The sequence below is a fragment of the Meles meles genome, chromosome 10, assembly GCF_922984935.1.
Source record: "Meles meles chromosome 10, mMelMel3.1 paternal haplotype, whole genome shotgun sequence".
Lineage (NCBI taxonomy): Eukaryota > Metazoa > Chordata > Mammalia > Carnivora > Mustelidae > Meles > Meles meles.
In genome coordinates, this window is record NC_060075.1 from 7816242 (window position 1) to 7839213 (window position 22972).

The window sequence follows — 22972 nt, forward strand, 5'->3', positions numbered from 1 at the left end:
TGAAAAAGTGATGGAATACAGAAACATTCCTTTGTACTTAAGTAAGGGTTAATTGTGAATTATCTCAAAAATGTTGCCTCTGTCTAGGAAACGGTCTTCCTCTGTGTGACCTAACTATTCAGTTATTACTACAGGCCAAAGTGCCCTGTGGGTTTGAGTCTGAAAGTCTTATCATCATGGACTCTTGGTTTTTGTTTGTATCCATGTAACCTGCACGTCCACCGTAAGGCCAAACACATGCCCCCAGCCAAAAGGTTCAAGTGGAAGTGATGATGTGCATTGCATTTGCCCTGCTGGCAGTGGATATGACCTGATAAAAATGGGTGGGCTGGAGGTCCAAAGAGGACAAGTGTGCAAGGGTAGAGAGCAGCATGCTCAGGAACTGCCCATGCCGATGGAACAGGCAAGAGAAGCAGACTTTCTTGGATGCTTCTATTGTGCAACTAGGTGTCCTGGGGATCCTTATCAAACAAAGATGATTCACGCCAAATTCTCTGGCCTTACGTTGATAATGCTGCTGGACAGGATAATGACCTAATGACAAGATGATCTCAGGAGGGGGCAAAGAGGAACATGTTCTTGATTCCTCTTTGGCAAAGACTAGAGGAAGAATCTAGTGAAGCAGATTATATTCTTTCAAAGTTTAAATTCCTAAGTGTTACCTCGAAGATGATTAATTTGTTTTATACTGCTATAAACGCCAGTGCTGAAGAATCAAATTACTCAATCTGTTGGTATATTAACATTCATAATTGTGTTTATTGAAACACATGGTCATTTACTTGATGAAAATGTAATATTGGCTTTGAGATATTTTCATCTGTGCAGACCGTCATAATAATCTGACTATATTATGCTAATGGTCACTTTACAAAAACGCAAGTTATAAAATGGCAACAGAATGTTGCTGTTTTATGCTATTTTTCTCCAGTAGAATCTCAATGATACATTAAATCAATCATATTTACTATACTTCGAGGAGAAATTTTACTGAACAATTACCATCCTGATTTAATACACTTTTCAGAAGATTTAGCTGGAGCCTGACATGACTGATGTGATTCACAGACTCTTCTATGGAGATGTGTAAGGCTGTTTTCATTGATTGCATTAGTTTTGAAAGAGAAACAAAATTAAAATTCTTTCAAAACTGGCAACAATACAATTATTCATTGAAAGGTTTAGTGTTTTGTGTATGAATCATGAATCCTTAAATTCTATGAACTTATGTTCCTGGGTACTTAATCTCTCTCTATGTTCTGATGATTTGGAGCCATTTCGGGAAATTAAATATTCAATTATGTATTCTTACCATTAAATAAAGTTTGAGGCCCAAATGCCTTGGAGAACCCAGACAGGGCACATTTTCAGCAAGAAAAAAATAACTGAAATGGAATGGAAATACTGAAGTATAAATATACAAATTTTTAAACGTTGCTAAAATTATTTTCTTCTGCTTCTTCTCGGATGTGAGAATACCTACAGCAGTTACAAACTTAAAAGTAACACTATTATTAGAGATATGTAGATATGATTAGAGATATGTAGAAAATGGCTTTCTTCTTTTTTTTAACAGATTTTTATTTATTTGATAGAGAGATCACAAGTAGGCAGAGAGGCAGGCAGAGAGAGACAGAAGAGGAGGAAGCAGGCTTCCTGTGGAGCAGAGAGCCTGATGCGGGACTTGATCCCAGGACCCTGAGATCATGACCTGAGCTGAAGGCAGAGTCTTAACCCACTGAGCTACCCAGGTGCCCAGAAAATGGCTTTCTGTACTCATTTAAAATGCTGCGTCCATCTGAGCACTGGCGTATCTGTAACAAGTTGTCTTTACCAAAACTGTATTCAAAATCTACGAATGACTAATTGCTTCTCTTTGTTTTCTTCCTCACCAAGTAGAGGGAAAATGCTCTCCCCTAATTACAGGCTTGCCACTTCCTAGCTGGATGACCTGCATGTGTCATTTCACCTGGGGGGGGAATTTCCTTATCAGTAAAATGGGAATAGTCACAGAACCACCTCGCATGCTTGGGAGCAGCTAATGAGCTGTGCATGTGAAATGCCAAGCACAATGTGTGGGACACACCGGAAGTGAAAAATAACGGTTTCTTTTCAGTAATAGTAAAGAATTAGCTGTTAGATCAACGTGAGTTCTGTATTGTAATTCTAATTTCTGCATTATAGCTTGACTTATGATTTAAAATAATCTGTTTTGTCCAAAGTTTTATGTTTTAATGATATTAAAGTTGATTTTAAAAAGGAATACATGGGGGGTCGCCTGGGTGGCTCAGCGGGTTAAGCCTCTGCCTTCAGCTCAGGTCATGATCCCAGAGTCCTGGGATCAAGCCCCACATCGGGCTCTCTGCTCAGAGGGGAGCCTGCTCCCCTTCTCTCTCTGCCTGCCTCTCTGCCTACTTGTGATCTCTCTCTCTCACTCTGTTAAATAAATAAATAAAATCTTTAAAAAAATTAAAAGGAATACATGTCATTTTATAGATTAGTAAGATTTTTTTTTTAATGTTGTCACTGAAGCCCCCAAACTTGAAAATACATGATTTATCCACCCAGAAAAATCCCATGTATACCTCAAACTCATTTATGTATGAATACTTTTCTTGTATTCTTCAAATGTCAAGATTTGAAACATTCTTACTTCAATCTGAGTTACTCCCATTTGGGACTTGTTCAGTCTCTAGTCAGAACCAGATGATGGCGTCTGGTGAAAGGCAGGACGAGTTTCAGATAAACCTTTGCAGTGGCAAGATGGTTTTTACCCTTCTTAGCTTTGTGAAAGAGGAAGCGTGGAACTTTTCAGTCAGAAAGAGTCTATTGCAATTACCAGGCTTTGCCCTGAATTGTTCATTGTTTTTGTACACTGTGTGGCACCAGCCAGCCGAGAAATCTCTTTATGACCTAGATCTCAGCCTGCTCCTTCTGTCCCTCCCAGTGGGTGCTTGTGAAGCTCTATCCAGTCAGTTCTCACAGGAAGGACAGGCCTTACATGTTGACACAAGGCTGAATAAAAACAGAAGTTCTACAGAATGATTATATTACCTGTTGATGATTATTTCTCTCAGTATGGTCAAAGATCCAGCTATTTAAAAATACTTAAAAAAAAAATTCAACCTTTTCTGTTATCATACAGACTCAGAAAGTGAAGCAAAGAAATAAGACAATTTGGGGACAATCAGGCAAGAAAAATGGCTTCAGTTCTTCAATTTGCCTATTTGTCTTGCTTGCGTAAGACTATACTTGGAGGTGGGGAGATTGTAAATGGAAATTTACTAAGAGGTTTTCTATTATATGGATTACTTTTAAAAGTAGTATGGGGGGGCAATAGTCTCAAGAAATCTTTGAAGGCTTAATTGAATTTGAAGCCTTAGGCAGCGCTATTTTTTACTCCTCATACTGTGAGTTCACGTACATTTTGCAAGTAATTTTTCTGAGTTCAAGCCTCAGATAGTCATGGGGTTCATGAAGTTAAGGGGCTCAAATTCCGACTGGATATTGGAGAATACTTAGGATTCTACCTTCTGATCATCCAAGCCCGGAACACAGACACCATCCTGAACAAAGTCTTGGAGATTGATCTAGACACGTCTTGTGTCTTTCCATTCCTCTCTATTCTCACTCTCCTAGGATACATCCTTCATCGGATCTCCATTCCACTCACCCTTACCACTGTGATCAGAGTGATTTCTCTTAAACAGAAATTAGCCCTTGTTCCTCCTTTACTTAAAATCCCTCAGTTCCTCACAAGAACCTTCAGGATGATGTCCCAAACTCCGAAGCCTAACACACGAAATCCTTGCATAATGTGTGCCTTACGTTTTCCCTCGTTCTCCTCGCACTACCATCCAAACACTCTTCTCAAGACCTATATGGAAATGCTTGTAGTCACCCAGCTACTCCTTGCCTTTAGACGAGCTCTTTCCCGTGCCCCAGACCTGTGGTTCGCAACAGCGGGGAAGGCTGCATTCTGGAGGATATTTGGCAATGTCAGGAGGCTTTTTGGCTGTCACACTGACATGCCAAGGACAGAGGCCAGGGCTGTTAATAACATCCTAAAATGACAGCACGGCGCCTCACAACGAAGAATTATCCCATCCAGAATGCCAAGTATGAGAGACCCTACTGTAGGCCAACCTTTATGTCTTTACCCATTTTCTCCTACTCCTCATTTAAGACTCAGCTCAGGAGTTACTCTCTCTAAAAATATTCCTTTAAACACCCCTTGGTCTCATTTTGAGTCCCCCTCTGTCCTTAATAAGTGCCCTGGACATCCCATCGCCACCCTCCCACCAGAACTCAGAGCTCCTCTCTTACTATATTCTTTTCTCTCCTACAGATTCAAGAATACTTCAGAATGTAATCTTTGGCCTATTAGGTACTCAACAAATGTTTATTGATTACACAGATGAATAAAGATAATTAAGACAAACTGGCCTATCCATGAAAATGGCAAAGTGAAGTGATTGTAACAGGTGTTAAGCCCGTTTTGGGTATGCTTACCGATTTCTGAAATGCTTTTTTGGGTGAGAGCAGAACGTGCATCTACTCAGAAATTCACAGAGGAAAATAAGATGTCATGAAAATGAATGAATTTTGGAGTTCTGACTTCGTGCTGGTTTTCTTACAGTTTCCATTTTCTTTGTGGACAACAGACAACTATGTGAGCAATCGACAGCTTGAAGTGTAAGCAACGGGTCCAGCATCATCCAAGGCTAAATATCACTATTCGTTTATTTACCAAATATTGCCGAGAGCCTGCAATCTGCCAGGGACCCTGCTGGCACCGGAATGCAATGAGAGTGTAAAGCCCTGGGCCGGCCTTCATGGGGCTACAGTCTAGTGGGAATGACAAAAAAAAAATAAAAATAAAAAAAAAATAAATCTAGCAATGTCATAAACGTAGAATTACAGACAGTGATAGTTTCGTGAACAGAAGGAAAGGTGTTGGGACATCTTCTACAAGAGGCAAGGGAGGGGGTGAGTAACCTATTTGAGAGTCAGCAGGGTCTTCCTCAATGGTACCACTTTGGGGTTGATTTCAGACTGGGGAAGGAAGTACGGGGTGGGGGAAGGGGTCTAATGAGCAGGAGAAGAGATGCACCAAAGCTGAGGCGGAGCAGGTCTGGCATGTTCCAGGAACGGAGAGGAGACCATGCAGCTGCCACAGTGGAGGAAGGGTGTGGAGTAGGAAGGTGGGTGGGGCCTTTTAGGGAAGGTTCAGTGTTTAAGACTTTGGGCTAAAAGCATTTAGGGGAGGCCCTTATGTGTCTAGTCCTTTCTACCATAAAAGTTCTAAGTAATGTCATTTGAGGTATACTTTGTTATGTTTTTTGTATACACAAAAAAATAGCTATCAGAACGATTAAACCTTCTTCCCAGATTCCTGTTTCGATTAGAATCTTTAGTAATTGTAGGCATTTGCTAGCACTACTGTGACAAATGTCCATAAACCTGGTCATTTGAAGCTGAAAGTCAAAGAAATGTATTGTTTTGGCTCCAGAGGTGAGACATCAGACATCAAGGTGCCAGTAGGTCTGCACTCTGCCTCAAGACTCTGGGAGAAATTGTTCTTGCTTCTTCGAAATTCCGGTGGCTTCTGGCATTCTTTAGGTCTTCCTGTGGCCTTCTTCTCTCTGTCCATATGCCAAGTCTCCTTCTCCTTTCTCTTATAAGGATACCAATCATTGGATTTAGGGCAGACTCTGAATGCAGGAAGATCTCATCCCCAGATCCCTAATGTAAATGGACTTGCAAAAACCCTACTTCCAAATGAGGTCACGTTCACAGGTACCGGGCTTTAGGACCTAGTCATATCTTTTTAGGGGCCACCATTCAAGCTACTAAAATGGTGTTCATTTCAAACAAGTTATTGAACGTGGGAGTTACGGCTATCTTATTTCTTACAGTATTCATATCAATCCTCCATATCCATTCACCACCACCAAACAGAACAGCAGCTACAGAGGCAAGCATTAGGCTGGCTGGTTGAGAGATCTGGATCTCATCCTTGTTGGGCCCCTCTCTGGTGTATGAGCTCTTCGAATGAGGAGTTATACTTGATCTCTCTCTGTGTTACAGCTCTGAACATTTACTCTATGAATCTTTAACATCATGACTCTATTCATGGTTCTGCTCATTTCTGCTAGCTCCTTGCTGACTTTAGGGCCTCCGGTTCTCCTGTTCTAAAATATTTGCAACCTTCCCTCTGAGTCAATGAGGAAGGTGGCAGGGCCCTCCTTCGCCCCAGTAGCTGGATATCTACTGCAAGTCCCAGTTGGTCAGCTCTAGATCATGGCTTGCCAAATCAATGCATAGAAACAAATATTGTTACGCGGACCATTTAACTGAGGGATGAAGCAGTATGGTATCTGGGCCCCGTCTTTTCTTGTCCTCATTAGAGGATCGGGCCCCAGGTGAAGTTAATTTGACACCTGAAGTTAAAGAAACACGAGCTAGAGTTATGAGCAAGCAAAGAGCCAAAGTTTCTGATTCAGCTGAATTACAAAGAAAACAAGCACCTCGTAGAGTTTAAGATAAACATAACCCAAACACACTAAGATGTTCTTGAGATAAGCTAAAACCCTTACTAACTAGATAGCGGCGTCATTATTAGCCAGGGTCTGGTAGGACATAACATAGATACAGACACAAAACAGAGGGCGAGGGCCGCCTATTACACCTATCACAGAAAGTAGTTAGAATTCCAACCACTGGTCATGCTGGGTTTTCTATTGGAAGCGATCATCTCTCCCTATATCTGGGCTTGAGTTCATGCAGTCATCAAACTGCTGGAGTTTAATGAGGCTCTCACAGGGGGAGATGGATCCTTTCAACCATTGTAGGTATCTAGAAAGACCCAGAAATATTAATCTGGCAGTGTACCAAAGGGAAAGAGATAATTGAAAAAGAGACACAAAGGGAGAAGAAAGGCAACTTTTAAAAAGTTGAATTCTGGCAGAATTATGAGGATATTTTCACAACACTCAATATATTTTTAGATGGCTTCCTTCATAGACCCCAACACAAAATGCATCACAGAAAAGTACAAAAGAGCAATAGTCCTCTTTATGAGATCCTGTTCAGAGAAAAAGAAAAAGAAGATTTAGCCGGCAGCAGAAATTTGTTCCACCTAGCTCTAAATGGAAATCACTTTCAAAGCAGTTATGGAAAAATTTAGCCAGGTTCCCAAACAATATAACATGTTCGGCGCAAAGACTGATTCACAGAGCGTCTGCTGGCAAATCACTATTCTTGCACTAAGGGGGGCAGAAGGTGCGGTTCCTGTTACGGAAAGCCAGGGAAGAAGAACATGACAGCTGGCAGAGAGCTAAAGAGACTTGATTTATAGATTATATTGACTTGCTAATGTGCATGGAAAGGGCAATCCACAGCCAATCTTTCAATTTTTCCTCTGAAGCACTCTTCAGATGTGGACCTTCCTCTCTACAACGTCCGACTGTGTCTCAACACGGTCCCTGACTCCTTGCACACCTGCATTGATTGGAGCCCCCTAGCGCCCCAGCTGGGGTGCCAGACATTTGTCTGTGGCCCCCAGCAACTGTCCTACCTTCCTCTGTATTCTCCACATAGCACGGGACTGGCAGTGCAGGAACACGTTTCCCCAAATCCCTTGACGACCGAGTTCTACTTTACATTCTACCAGCAAGAAGCCGCTGTGTGAGGTATGAAGGGCAGAAAAGAAGTACGTGTAGGGACAATGGTCTGTAGACGTGTGGGTTTCCCTTGTAGAAGCTGCTGGCAGCCGTGATCACTGGTGGATGTTCCCTGCAATTCCTGGCCTGGGGGGCAGCAACAGTATCTAATTCCTTGGCGGCAGTGGAGAAGCTAAGAGACAGCAGTGGTGAGTTACTGCAGCCTTCCCATCATTTTTGTAAGCGTCTAACTGCCCCACGTTAAGGGCCTTTCTCCTTGGAATATCCAGAGTAGGTTCTATTTTCCAGACTGATTCAGCTGTCTCCTGACGTCGAATCTCCCGTGCTCAGACATCACCTAGCACAGCTCCCTGCTGCATAGATGAGGTCCGGAGAGACGAAGTGACTTGCTCAAAGTTGCTCAGCCAGTTAATGAGACAACCAAGACAACAACCCCTAGGAACTTCCAGCGTGGCACTGATTTCTTCTGTACCATACGTCTCCAGATTGACAGACCATCTCCTCGTGTTCTGGCACCCTTCGATGAACCCCATTTTGTTGTATCTCTGAAGTCAGCAGTTACAACTGTTTTGTGAAAAACCAGGGAAAATACCACCACATTAACAAATGTGATACATTGTATCACCCGAAAAATTTGTATTTATTGGAAGATCTCTTTTTGAATTGTTTTAAAACTTCCAGATTTTAAAAAATCCTTTCTTGCACATACATAAAAAAGAAAATACAAGCACAATCAATGGGTAAGTTGTTTCTGAAACTTCTTTCACTTTAAGTCTGACTCATGGAATGACATTTTGACTCAGTCACTGATGTCCTTTAAAAAAATCACAAGTTTTAAAAGAGAAAGAAGTTTTAAATGAGAAGATAAGGTAATGTGATGTCTCTTACACAAATCTACTAAGTAGCTAAAATGTTTTGGTGCTGGGCTTTTAAGTCACTTTGCAATGACATAGAGCTAGACTCTTTTTCTTACTTTTGCTTCTAAAATGTTGTTAAACACATCTAATGCACCATCTCACCTTTCCCCTCCTCAGACTACTGGTTCGTGGGAGTAATAACAGTGCCCCATTATTTTCTCTGGAAATCTCTTGCCAGACGCTGACAAGCATCCCACAGGCTTTGATGTTCATCTGCATGGAAGCAATGCTTGCTACATCAAACTGCCACTTTGCTGAATGTGACTATAATGTGTCTTTATGAAGGCACAACCCAGTTTCAGAATTATTACAATGTGAAAAACTGTGTCACAAAATTCATTAAGTTCCATTTTAAATTCTATTTCTTCAGCGTGTATTTTTTTGGTATGTATTTTCAAGGTCTATAATTGTTTTTAGTGTCCCAAACTATAAGTGTAATGGTAGATTATGATATCATTTTTCCTTAAACTGAGGTTTATGCCATGAATATTCAGAGTCCCATTGTTTTAAAGCAGTCTATTAATGACGATTTATTATTAATTTAATGTCTAGAATATATTACACCTATAGCTTTAATTTAATTAAAACTTATATAATTTATAATTTATGTTAATAATTTAAATTTAATAATTTAATTTATACCCAGTAGGCATTTATTATTCTCTTACTACCAGGCATGGTTGCATGGAAGACAGTCCTCATTTTTTTTTTTTTTTTAATTTACTTACTTGAGAGATGGGGGAAAATTTAAATTTAAATTTATTTACTTATTTGAGAGATGAGAGAAGGAGAAAATCCTCTAGCTGATTCCACAGTGAGTGCACAGCTCGATGTGGGGCTCCATACCAGGGACAAGAGATCATGACCTGAGCCAAAACCAAGAGCCAGATGCCAAGCCAACTGACCCAGGTACCCCGAGATCCCTCATTCTTTTTTTTAATTAAAGATTTTATTTATTTGTTTGACAGGGAGATAGACAGTGAGAGAGGAAATACAAGCAGAGGGAGTGGGGGAGGGAAAAGCAGGCTTCCCTGCTGAGCAGGGAGCTCCATCCCAGGACCCTGGGAACATTACCTGAGCTGAAGGCAGATGCTTAACAACTGAGCCACCCAGGCACCCTAAGATTCCTCATTCTTATGCTTAAAGAATTCCTCTACCTTCCTGAAAGCTCAAAGATTCCTGTGATATTTATGTATGGACAGTAAGGCTATGGTAATGGAACTGCAAAGTCTTGTTTTGTTGGATGAAAATAAGTCAGAGAAAGAAATTTACTTCCTTAAGGGAATATACTTGCCATCTCTGTTATTCTTCTCAGAAGATGGGCTTATGCTCTGCTTAATCAAAACTAGCACCAGCTTCTCGAACATTTGGCTGAGCAGACAACATGGCTTTGTAGTCAACAGGGATTCGTTGACACGAGAGAAGTTTGTATGAAACGAAATGACAGGTAAAGAGCATGGCGCCCGACAGACATCAGTCCAGCTGCTGTTTACCTTATCTTTCCTCTTTCCACCCACGTCTATGGTCTGCACAGTGCCTGGCAAACAGTAGGCAGTCGATGATTCCCTCCTCCTTGTCAGCCTTGCTTCAAAGTTAGAGCAGGGCACAGATTTGGGCTCCAAATCTTATTTCCTTACTACCTCAGAGTCACCCATTTGTTGATTGTCCTAAGCGGAAGGAGGATTCCTCACAATGTGTTTGGACATGAACAGGTACCTGGGGCTCTTCTGGCCCATGTTCTCCATGGAGATTCGCTTCTGGATCATTGCCGCTCCAGGAGTCTGGAGACCTTCAAGGGGGAGGGAGGCAGATGGGAGGCTTCTACAGGGAGTCCACGTGGTTCACCACAGCCCGAGCACGGTCCCTGTGAGCCTCTCCTTCACCGGGTGCCGCAGCTACTCTGTGTTTCCTGCGAGGACCCAGGCCAGCTGCCACAGGGGTCAAATTGTTGTAGGCCTGTTCCTCCTGTTACTGTGGAAAGCTCCTCAGGACTCCTCCAGACCGGTCCTTTGCTTTCTAACCTTTCCTGTGCACACACCAACTAGCACTGGCAGGCAGCGCAGTAGAGTGGCCACAGTCTGTGCAGACTTTGGAGTCAGAGCTCCAATCCTGGCTCTGTCACCTGGAGTCATGTGACTTGAGTCAATTTACTTACTGCTTCAATTTCATCCTTTGTAAAATGGGGAAAATGCCTATCTTGTAGGGTTTTTGTGAGGACTGAAGGAGGTATGGATGTAAAGTGCCTGCCACACAGGAAGTACCCAATAAAGAGAGCCATTATCATTGACAAGCATGACGTTTTAAGACTTCTAATTCAGCATCATTAGCTCATCTGTCCTATTGACACCTAACCAAGACTATTTCTAGAGTATGAGCCCGTATTAATTTCCCAGAAACTCAATTGTCTACTTCAGTTCATTTTCTTTAACAAACTGAGACTAACTCCTGTGGTATGATGGATTCTGCCGGAATGATTCTGCATACCCTAAACAGGGTCTTTCCATCTGTTGCTCAATCCCATCTGTTCTTGCCTCCAGCTGATCCAATTTCATATCCAGTTGGTAGACGGCCACCTGAAAAAAACCTCCATTATTTTCTGATGTCCTGAAGAAACCTTGAGAAAAATTCAGTATAGAGAGTTTGGTCACTTGGACACATTAAAGCCTCAGTAAATTATTTTAGAGGAAATGAGGAAACTGCCATATGGTGCTATTGGTGGTGGTGACATTAAATCATATGAAAGTCATATTAGGAAAAAAATAAAAATGTGTGCCTAGTAGAGGGCCCAGCACATCACAGACCCTGAGTACTCACGGCCTGACTTTATTGTTTTACATTAAAAAGTTATGATACTTTAGATGATTAGAGATACCAGGACATTTAAGGCTTTAATTACTCTTCTGCAAAATGTACTCTGGGTGGCATTAATAGGAGCTGGCGTGTCCATGAGCATTTACGAGGGAAGGGATGTGTTCTGGGTGCGGTGTGGCACAACGTAACAACAGCAGCATTGCATGTCCCCTTCCAGACTGTTTGCTTTTTGTTTATTATGTCCCAGATGTTGTGAAAAGCACTTTGCCTTTATTACCTTCCTGTATTTCATCAAATTAAGATTCCATTTATTGTAGGAGGCCCCATCATTTTACGTGCCACTTTCTCCCCCCGAAGGGGACACAACACTATTTTTAAGAATCATCCCAATTAAAATGTGAAATGTGCCTATGTCCGAGGATGGAAGAATTCAGTAATCTGCCATTTTTTACAACAACTCTGTGAGACTTTACAAATGAGGAAGTTGAAGCTCAGAAATTTTAAATGACGTGCCTAAGCTCACCCCACTTGGAAATAAAGTAAACTGGACTCGAATCCAACTTGGTCTGTTCCCTAAAATCTGCGTTCACCTTGGGCATGGATGACCGGGCCCTCCAGTGAGCGTGAGTAGTAAATAAGGGATAGTGAGCCACACTCTACAATGCACCTGTGTGCCCAGAGTTAGGTACCCAGAAATCACATCTTCCCGTCTTCAATGGGTGTACTATGTTCATCCACTTCTCCCCTTTCTTTCAACTTTCCTTCCTCATTCATCAATGACACAGAGGTGAGCACTCAAGAAGTCTTACCATCTAATTTGTTTAGTAAACCTCATGGTCCACTCCACTTAGAGTAAAAGTATTCATTCACTCAACAAGTAGTTATTAAGCACCTACCATGTGCCAGGCTCTGTGCTAAGTACTCTACATGTACTGTGTGCAATTTACACAGCTACCTTCTAAGTTTTTCCCCTAGGGGTTAGGTGGATTGACAAAGCCATGCTGCTATGGAGGGCTTTGTGGGATTCGGGGAGTGGTCAGGTTGATTCAGAAGTCTTTACTTTACCCACCTACCCACCAAGGATGGAACAAATGAAGAAAACATCTGGCACCAGAATATTTTTCATCAATAATAAGTAATTACTGAAGTTATCACTCACAAGGCTATCAGCCCTTCAAATTTATTCAGTTTTTACTTGAAGGACCTATCCAGTTAAAAATATTCTTTCCTATTTCTTGATAAGATGATAATGGTGGAAGAATCAACAAGATTCATTAAGTTTTCCTATAATGAAGAGTCATGTCCACTTTCACCAGATAATTATTATATTTACTACACATTGTTTTTCACTTGAGGAAAAATGCAAGCAATTTCCATTAACCCCAGAGTTTCTCATGTATTAAAGAAGACTGTTAGTCATACTAGTCAGTGATTTGGGTTGAAGTCTCATTGATATCTCTCATAAAATAATAGAAGAAAAACTAGAAGTAAAAACACCAAATGGTTGTTTTAGAGGCATCACAATTTGGAATTTGTTGTGTCTACGGACCAAATGTAGAGCATGGGTATAGCTTTCTAGTTTCCACTCTCCAGCCACTATTAAATTATAAATTAAGAGGAAATTCTTAATCACAATCACATTGATTGGTTGACACTTAAGGGAATCTTTAAGTTAAATGAATGGCAAATAAAATGCAGAATTCTAGAACTGTTCCAATTATAGACACAGAATTAATGGATTCCTAACAATTGCTTCTGCTTCACTCACATGTGTTTCATATTATAATTACATCTAACACTTTATTTCACAACTTATATCATCACTTACACATTTTAAATCTTTGTTGAACTGGATCTATGATTTCCTTTTGCATTCATTCCTTTCAATATTTCTATTAGAAATCTCAGGTAGAGGGGCACCTGGGTGGCTCAGTTGGTTAAGCATTTGCTTTCAGCTCAGGTCATGATCCCAGGAACCTAGGATTGAGTCCCACATCAGGCTCCTTGCTCAGTGGGGAGCCTGCTTCTCCCTCTGCCTGCAGCCCCCCTGCTTGTGCTCTCTCTCTCTTGCTCTCTCTGACAAATACATAATAAAAATCTTAAAAATAAAAAAAAGAAATCTCAGGTAAAATGCTCAGTTAATTCTTTATTATTGTTATTACTATTATTGTTAAAACATTTTCTTAGTTTTCTTGGCTTTGGTCTTTCTCTGAGTCCATCCAGCACATGACGGCCATATTGTTCTTTATAGAACTTATTATAATAGCTCCCAGCTCGTAAACTTTTGATGGCTTTCCCCTGCCAGACTTGTAGAGAATACCTATAGCTCCCTAGCTTGAGAGGACCTGTCCCCCTCACATCTGACCTCATGGTTCTTCTACTTCTCTATGAAAACCACAGGAACTAAAATCTAAATGTCCACCATACAAAAACATTGATTTTCTAGACTTTTTATCTTATTTTACATCTCACTCTCAATACTTCCCTCAATATCATCTCTTCCAGAAAGCCTTTCTTGGCTTCTCCAGGGAGGAGAAGTCTGTGCTGCCTGTATCACATGTTCTCAGAACACGCCTTTCCTCTGCCCCTGTTTACCAGATGCTGTCTCCCATTCTGATTTTATGCACATCTATTTCCTTCTTTCAGCTGCATGAAAAACACCTTGTGAAAAATACCAGGCCTGTGTTTGCACATATTAAGTACATTATTTCTGTTGTTTCCTATGTCCAAGCAAAAATCTTATATTCCTTTATGATGTCCTTTTTAAACTAAAGATTATGATTATTACGCTTAAGAATTTTCTTTCTGAGCAAAAATCCTACTTTCTCTTTTCATAACACACTTTTACCATAATTAATAATTCTATTCATAGCTTTATTATTTACTTTCTCAAAGTTCCACCCAGCTGTACTAATTTAAGTTGTGAAATAAAGTGTTAGATATAATTATAATATGAAACACATGTGAGTGAAACAGAAGGATTTGTCTCAATAAATTGTTGGGTCAATATTCCATTAGTAACCAACCTGATGTTACCAAGCATACTCATCAAAAGCACTGCTGAGGGTGCCTGGGTGGCTCAGTGGGTTAAATCCTCTGCCTTCAGCTCAGGTCATGATCCCAAGGTCCTGGGATGGAGCCCCGCATCGGGCTCTCTGCTCAGCAGGGAGCCTGCTTCCCCTCCTCTCTCTCTGCCTGCCTCTCTGCCTACTTGTGATCTCTCTCTGTCAAATGAATAAATAAATTTTTTTTTTTTTTTTAAAAAAGCACTGCTGAAAAAGAGACAACCCATAGAATGGGAAAAGATATTCACAAATGACACCACAGACAAAGGGCCAACATCCAAGATCTATAAAGAACTCCTCAAACTCAACACTTAAAAGGAAGATAATCATGTCAAAAAATGGGCAGAAGACATAACAGACACTTCTCCAAAGGAGACATACAAATGGCTAACAGACATATGAAAAAATGTTCATCATCACTAGCCATTAGGGAAATTCAAACCAAAACCACATTGAGATACCACCTTACACCAGTTAGAATGGCCAAAATTAGCAAGACAGGAAACAACATGTGTTGGCGAGGATGTGGAGAAAGGGGAACCTTCTTACACTGTTGGTGGGAATGCAAGTTGGTGCAGCCACTTTGGAGAACAGTGTGGAGATTCCTTAAAAATTAAAAATAGAGCTTCCCTATGACCCTGCAATTGCACTGCTGGATATTTACCCCAAAGATACAGATGTAGTGAAAAGAAAGGCCATCATGCTCGCTTCGGCAGCACATATACTAAAATTGGAACGATACAGAGAAGATTAGCATGGCCCCTGCGCAAGGATGACACGCAAATTTGTGAAGCATTCCATATTTAAAAAAAAAAAAGAAAGGCCATCTTTACCTTAATGTTCATAGAGCAATGGCCACAGTTGCTAAACTGTGGAAAGAACCAAGATGTTCTTCAACGGATGAATGGATAAGGAAGATGTGGTCCATATATACAATGGAATATTGTACCTCCATCAGAAAGGATGAATACCCAACTTTTGTATCAACATGGACGGAACTGGAGGAGATTATGCTGAGTGAAATAAGTCAAGCAGAGAGAGTCAATTATCATATGGTTTCACTTACTTGTGGAGCATAAGGAATATCATGGAGGACACTGGAGAAGGGAAGGAAAAGTGAATTGGGGGAAATTGGAGAGGGAGATGAACCATGAGAGACTATGGACTCTGAGAAACAGAGGGTTTTGGAGGGGAAAAGGGTGGGGGGTTGGGTGAGCCTGGTGGTGGGTATTAAGGAGGGCACGTATTGCATGGTCTTCTAACAACTCAACAAATGAAACTAAAATGAGGATTATTTTGATTTCAAAGGATAAAAGTAAATTTAACTATTGAATCCCAATATTTGTAATGCTTTTTAAAAAACATGAATAGTTAGCAGGGTTGCTTGGTGGCTCAGTCAGTTGAGCATCCGATTCTCAATTTGGGCTCAGGTCATGATCTCGGGGTTGTGAGATTGAGCCCCCAACTGGGCTCTGTGCTGAGTGTAGAGCCTGCTTGAGATTCTCTCTCCCTCTCCCCCCGATCCATTATCACACACACACTCTCTCTCAAAAACAACTAAAATATTTATAAAAACATGAATAGTGAGGTACATATTTCATTTAGAAGATATTAGACTTTTTAAGCAATATTTTGCCTTCAGTACGGTCTGTAACAAATGAATTTATCAGTACTTCGTACACATTATAAAATTACTTGAACTTCCCACAACCTAATTCTGACACATCCTGAACCCACCTTAAGCAAAAATTTCCCTCTCCCTATCTACCTGTCCCATTTGGAATGAGCTTGATGGCCATTATGGGATTGTGGGATCCACATCCCTTGTTTCTGTTCTCCCCCAAGCAATTACCAAGAGCTCTTCTTTTCAAGCACTGTGTGGCTAGCCATTTACTTCTTACTTACTAAATATTAATTAGAGGCTCTGCGATTAAAAAATGAGAAGTAAGATAGTAAGAGAGGGCTTTTCTAGTGACATTGTGTTTTGAGACAAATCTTTCAAATATTAATCCTCTCTATGTCCAGAGATGGCAAAAATGAAGTCAAGGAAAATAATGGTCCGAGGGGATCTATAGTTACCTTTTGTGCTATTCATACTGGTGATACACACATGCCTAAACCTTTTCCCTCTCAAATGACCTTTAATCACAGACATCATCTCCCTATTGCCTAGAGCATCTCCCTCCATCCCCCACCTCTGCCTGCCCCAACACACTCTCATAACACAAATCGGTCATGGACTTGAGCAAGCTAGAGAGACCTAATTGTTTCTCAGGACCTCTCCATCACAACCAGCCTAGAGAGTTAGGTTGCTGAGTCCCTGTCTTTGCAGACACGTGCTTTGTGGTCCTGGAGGACAATAAGAAAGGAAGAAATTCTATTTTCTGTCTGCTGTGAAACACAAGCTTAAGAATTCCAGGAATTTGAAAGGCATTATTTCAGTCATTTGAACAAAGGAGAGACTAGCAGTTAAATCTCTAAGGGCTGTACCAAGCCCCTCAAAGTGAAATTCTGCTAAATAGAATCTTGAGACACTAAGCACATAATATTGGCATGCACGAAGCTTGGATAGTGAATGAAAGGCTTGCTGGTTTATGTAGATAAGCCATCCCTACACACCTTCTGAATGCCTTGATGTTTACTAGAAAGACGACACACACCTCAGTCATGCCAAGGAGTCAGTAAAGAACCTCCTTATTCAGAGTTATTTGCTCCTGTATTTAGTTTTCTTTTTAAGTGTAATCATTGTTGATGGTGTTAATTATTACCAAAACGTCAAATTAATGGGAAGAGAACTTTGCTACATGGCTTCTCTTTTGTGAGTGTTTTTGGCCAGGCCAGTATTTCCTTTGTTTTAAGCCATTCACCTCTGTGCACACTCTATAACTTCAATGATTTTTCAGCCCTTGCTGGCAAGTCATTGGTATTGATTTTGCAGGTTACTTCTAATGTGTTCAGTTCCTAAAAGAAATCTCACTGCACCCCTCTCCCGCTCTGGTCCCCAGAAGGAAATAATATTTATAACTTCAAAGCAAATGGCAGTGTGATCCAACTTCCTTCGGGGAAAATTAGGGGTGCCAAGTTTCTTCAGGGTGTGTGGCTTCATACCCGACACGTGGTGAGATGCTTCAAGCTCCCCGTTCCTTCAGTTCAGTGTGTTGATATATGAAGTGTGGTGGGTAGTGGTTAATACTCCTTATGCTAGCAGAGTAAACAGCGTGGGAATCTCATTTAAGAACAAGGCCCTAGGGAGAGACAAGGAGTAAGTCTACCTCTTAAATCACCACATTCAACCGGGTCGGTCATTAACAACATTGGCACTAATAGCTCTTAGCAGCGGGCCAGATTGCTGGTTACAGCTGGGTTTCTAGCAATGGTGGCTGCAGAGGAAGGGGGCAAGCACAGGGGCCTCTGTCTGAGGCAGAAAGCAGGGGATGCACGCGGATTCCAGGCAGAAGAGTAAATAAAGTGGGATGCATAAGACTGGGCAGAGAAGAACCCACTACTTGTTATAACAGTTAAACACAACGGGTATATTAGCAGACGGCTCAGATAGACGGAGTCGAACAGACTGTGTGGAAAGTGCTGGATTATTGTGAGACAGGCTTTCATCCAGCATCAGCTTGAGACGGTGGTACTCACTGTGAAAGACAGTGTGCCTCCTCTAAATAATATTTTACGCACCAAATGTCTCTTAGAGAGGTGGCAAATAGCAAATAAGAATAGAGCGGTAAAATACTTATTTATTTAATTTTTTTGTTGTAAGATTGTTTATTTACTCCTGTGGAGTTTTGCTTTTCTTTATTAAAGCCAGAAACAGATTCACGGTTACACTGTAGTGATTTTTATCTGTGACCAGTGGCCTGTGAGTTACACTGTAGTGATTTTTATCTGTGACCAGTGGCCTGTGAGCTTAGGGACCTGGATTGTACTTGAAATGTTCACAGAGGGCACACTTGTAATCTGAGGAACGCTTCTCCTCCTCGTTGAGCAGTAAAATATTTAAATTTACATATAATTATTTTTCATAAGTAGTAAGCCAAGACCCCAACCCTCTACATGTAAATGATAGCCATATATTTGACTGAAGATGCTGTCTCGGTGATATTCTATAAATTCCACTGACACTCACCAGCACCATACTTTGAAACACTTGGTGTCTGCTTAGTGGAGAAGCATCAGTGATCCGCACATGGTTCCTTATGGGAGTATGGCAGTACGGCTCCATCAGTCGCGCTGATGTGGGTAAGTGAGATGGATAAAGATCATGAGACGTTCTGTCATTACAGATGGATGTTTGGAACAATCTGAGAGGCTGGTGAAATATACAGGTCCCCAAAAATATACCTAGATGTCATACTAAAAATTTCAGTGGAAGCTTCCCATAATATTACTTCCAACAGGGTGGAATTAATTAGTCACTAAATTTATTTATTTAGTATAATATAAATATTAAATAAATATTTAAATATTTACTTATTTATTTATTATTAAATTAATTTATTTAGTCATTGAAACACTAAGAGCATGTAGCAGTTTTCCTTATAAGGAATTTTTTTAAAGATTTTATTTATGTATTTGACACAGACAGAAATCATAAGTAGGCAGAGAGGCAGGCAGAGAGAGAAGGAAGCAGGCTCCCTGCTCAGCAGAGAGCCCGATGCGGGGCTCGATCCCAGGACCCTGAGATCATGACCTGAGCCGAAGGCAGAGGCTTTAGCCCACTGAGCCACCCAGGTGCCCCCTTATAAGGATTTTTAATAGGTACCAAGTACGCTAAAGTAACACAAGGACGTGCCGTCTGCACACACATAGAACATCTCCCTGTCTTACTGCTGTTAAAGAACACCTGAAAGAAACTTCAAATTTTTTCCCCACTTTTCTACTTTTCATTTGCTCTCTGTGTGTGTGTGTGTGTGTGTACACACTGTGTAGTGAGGATGGGGGTACAGAATACAGAAAATCTATTCACCTTCCAGCGTATTCTGGTCCGTCCTCTGTGCGCACCGTTGCACAGACGTCGCACCCATCAGACCACAGAGGACTTCGATATGACTAAATCTAGCGGACAGCTCTCTGTCCTCAGTTGGAACAATCTAGCACTTCTTCCTTTTCCAAACATGTTTCTTTGTTGGCTTCTGTGATAATAATTTCTGATTTTCTTCCTCTCTCACTGCCATCCTCTACTTAATCTGTTCTTCTCCCAACAAAATGAATTTTTTTTAAACTTAGAGCAGATCATTTCACTCCTTCCAAAAGCTTTCCATTGAGAGAGGAAAAAATAAAACAGGAAAAAAACAAAACAAGAAAAAAACAGAGAAGGAGACAAACCATAAGAGACTCTTAATCATAGGAAACAAACTGAGGGCGGCTGGAGGGGAGGAGGCGGGAGGACGGGGTAACTGGGTGATGGGCATTAAGGAGGGCACGTGATGGGATGAGAACTGGGTATTTAAAAAAAAAAAAGACAAAAACTTTCCACTGCATCTAGAATAAGACTCAAGTTCCTCATCACTTTCTATAAAGTCCTACTGGCTTGAGACCCTTCCTGTTTCCATGATTTTGCCCTGTGTCACTCACACTGTGACCTGCCACCTGCTTGCCTGCTTCCTGAGTCTGCTCAGGCACCTGTACCTGCAGGGCCTCTTTCTTTACAGTTTACGCTGCCTAGAAAGTGTCCCCTCCTGTCCCCTCAATTTGTCCTGCCTCTGAATCATTCTTGGCAGTTGAGTCTCAGCTCATACAATCTCAGCTCCTACACTCCTCCAAAAGTCCTTCTCCAGACGCCCCCCAACTCAGGTTTGTCTTGCTCTTCTCTCTCCTATTTATGTTGTTCACAGCACTTACCATATTCAATGAATACTTGTTTTATTTGTCTATTATTTATTACCTTTTTCCTCCGCTGGAATGTACATAAGGAATATGTCAATTTTGTTCCGCTCTATATTCCTAGGGGCTAAAAGATTGCTCAACACACAATAGGTAGTCAACAAATATTTGTTGAATAAGTAAATCGGATATTAACCAAATTCAAAGGCTGAAAAAATACAATTTCACCTAAAAATATTATTATGAAGAACTGGTATGTCAATATCATTTAAAAATATAGTGAGAATTCTTCTTCATACTCTTGCCCCACATCTACCCAGCTACCGTACACTCCCAACCTGCGAGACCTAACTACTCTTATTAGTGCTGTTAATACCCTGCATATCCTTCAAGGGTTTTAAGCGCGCATTCTTAAAAAATTATTTATTTATTTATTTGAGAGAGACAGAGAGAGCACACGCGTCGGGGTAAGAGGCAGTGGTGGGGGAGGGAGAGAGAGTCTCAAGCAGACGCCCTGCTGAGCACCTGGACCGATGTGGGATTCGATCCCAGGACACTTAGATCATGACTTGAGCTGAAATCAAAAGTCAGACGCTTAACAGACTGAGCCACCTAGATGCCCTTTAAATGCATATTCTGACATACATAACAAATTTTACCTTCTGTCATTTCAGAAAAATGGCAATATGCTACACACATTGATCAGTATACTCTTTTTCCACTCAACAGTCCATTTTGGGGCCATTTCCACATTAGCACATGAAAAATTTACTATCAGTACAAAGGGAACGTGATTGTAGTAAGGACAGACAACTAGATCAATGGGACGGGATAGCCCAGAAATAACCCAGAGCTATATGGTCGATTGATCTTCAACAAAGATGCCAAAGGAATTCAATAGGGAGAGGAAAGCAATCTTAAGTTTTTCCACAAATGTTTCTGGAACTGAGCAACTATAGAAAAAAAAGAATTTCTATCCCTAGACCACACGCTATGCAAAAATTTATTTGAAATGAGCCAATAACCTCAATCTGAAAGCCAAAATTATAAAACTTCCGGAAGAAAACACAGGAGACTCTCATTGTGTCCTTGGGGAGGCCAAGTTTTTTTGGATGAGAGCAGAAAGTAGTAGTCATAAAAGAAATGTTGAATTGGACTTCATCAAAATTAATAATTTCCCTTCACACATGAAGAGAGGTAAATATCTCAAAGGACTTAGATCCAGAATAAAGTACTTCTGTAACTCAATAATAATCAACAAAAAACCAGACAAATGACTTGAACATTCAACAAAGAAAGATGTGAGTTGGTAAGCAAAAAACCTACTCAGCATCATGAATCACAGAGCAAATACAAACCGAAATGACATACCACTACAAACCCACTAGAATGGATAAACTTAAAATCAAAACGTGACTACAGTAAACATCAGTAAGGATGAAGCTAGGTGGAACTGAAGAAAAACAGATATACCAAAAGACTCATACCAGAATATTCATAGCAGCATTATCTGTATCAGTAAAAAACTGGAAACATCCCAAATGCCCCCGAACTGGAAAATGGCTCCATAAATCGGGGTAATTTATTCAGTGGAATACTACTCAGCAACAGGCCAAAGCTCAAAAATATTAGGATGAAGCAAAAAGCCAGCCTTCAAAGGGTATGGTCTGTATTACTCTACTTACATAAGAAATTCTGGAACAGGTGGAACGAATCTAGGCCGATAGAATCAGGTCAGTGGTCTCCTTTGACTTGCGGGGCACGAGAGAACTTTCTAAGTGGACGGAAATGTTCTATTATCGTGAGGGGACATGAAATACACAGGTGGATGCATTTGTCAAGACTTACCAAACTGTATGTTCTCGTCTGTATCTTACTCTGTGAAAATTATACCTCAGTAACATAATAAAATAATAAAATTAAGTAAAATATTACAATGTAGAAAATAATAACAATACAACTAAAATGTAAATGAAAGGACAATCATTTAAAAAGGAGGCACAAGGTCTGGGAAGCAGAATCCAGGATTCGGCTGGGGCTGGAGAGAGGGACATAAAGAGCAAGGGGCACTGGCTGGTGGGTAGAGCCCTTCAGTCAGGCTGCTGAGGAGCTGACGGGAAAATGGTATTATCAGGAAGGTACGCAAGGTCTGCAGTCCTGTATTGCTAATGCAACCTTTTTTCCTAGTGCTGCTCCAGCTTACAGCAAAGCTTCAGAAGCTGGTACCATTTATCTAAGACTGAATTTTTCCCCCATTATATCACTAATGAGGTTTGTGCCTTTCCTTCCTTTCTCGCCTCGATGATTAAAATTCTACGGTGACCTTTAAGCTGAATTACCCCTTCTTTGATCCAGAAGTCGAATTAACCAGAGCCTCTTCCAAACCTTAAATTACCTGTAAACAAAACTGCTCCGTAGAACAGAGTGAGAAACGCTACAGGAAACATCAAGAACCTGGATGCAGGGTCTCTAGGATACAACAAAAACAGAGAGGAGTTCTGTTCAACTTGACATTTACGGATGTACCTTGAAGGGTATTATCTGAATATCAAGCTACCCTTTCTTCCTGCCCTTTTTCTGAAAATAGGAATTATAACTATAAATTTAAAGAATGACAGAATCTCCTAAGAAAATGAGATTTTCTCTCAATGATTTAGCCTTTAAG

At 40.8% G+C, this 22972-nt stretch overlaps 1 protein-coding gene and 1 non-coding gene across 4 annotated transcripts in view; one reads left to right on the plus strand and one right to left on the minus strand.

Annotated features, from left to right (window-relative positions):
* The window catches only part of CNTNAP2 (contactin associated protein 2), a 1946064-nt gene that overhangs the window by 471757 nt on the left and 1451335 nt on the right, over positions 1 to 22972 (minus strand). The window lies entirely within an intron of this gene.
* Positions 15179 to 15285, plus strand: LOC123952358. The gene has a single exon (XR_006820612.1). It is a non-coding gene; the product is annotated as a U6 spliceosomal RNA (small nuclear RNA).